The sequence below is a fragment of the Neomonachus schauinslandi genome, chromosome 3 (assembly GCF_002201575.2).
Source record: "Neomonachus schauinslandi chromosome 3, ASM220157v2, whole genome shotgun sequence".
Classification (NCBI taxonomy): Eukaryota; Metazoa; Chordata; class Mammalia; order Carnivora; family Phocidae; genus Neomonachus; species Neomonachus schauinslandi.
This window is the reverse complement of record NC_058405.1, coordinates 34,085,280-34,085,860: the sequence shown is the minus strand read 5'-3', so window position 1 is coordinate 34,085,860 and position 581 is coordinate 34,085,280. Positions and strand designations below refer to the sequence as shown.

General features: G+C 43.7%; 1 non-coding gene across 1 annotated transcript; it reads left to right on the top strand.

Annotated features, from left to right (window-relative positions):
• Positions 1 to 442: 442 nt before the first annotated feature.
• Positions 443 to 581, top strand: LOC123324491. The gene has a single exon (XR_006539854.1). It is a non-coding gene; the product is annotated as a small nucleolar RNA SNORA42/SNORA80 family (small nucleolar RNA).

The window sequence follows — 581 nt, the reverse complement described above, 5'->3', positions numbered from 1 at the left end:
AGCCTTTAAACACCAACTCAGATGCCATCCCTTTGCAAGAAATTCTCTTGGTCGCCAGTGGAATAAGTTCCCACAGCTTGTTGATAATAACCCCTAGTTTCTATTCAAAGCTTATGCTCTCCTGCACAGTTTTAGATGATGGTTCTGTGTGTCTGTCTCACTTAATTATGAACATCTCGAGGGCAAGGAACATGCCTTGTGCATCTTCTAGTCCCTAGTAATATTCTAGGTGTTAGATATAGGTTCATTTACTTAAACACACTTGTTGCATATATCTTTTGAAATAGGTAGAACTAGAGCCTGAGCCTGCTGGCAATCCTTTTTAATATAGGCCAGCCAATCTTAGACGGGCTATTTTGGAGTATATACACAAGTTTCAGAGCAGGGATTTGACCAAGATTTCTAGTTGGATTATCAGTCCCCACATCCACACTTTGTTTCAGCAAATGGTGATGCATTGATGGAAGATCCTTCTCTGTGGACCTCTCCTAGTACACCCATGCCAGAGGAGTGTGCAGCCCAGAACCATTGCCCACACTCTTCACTGGTGGGCTGTGAGCACTGAAGGGGGCTCTACAGTG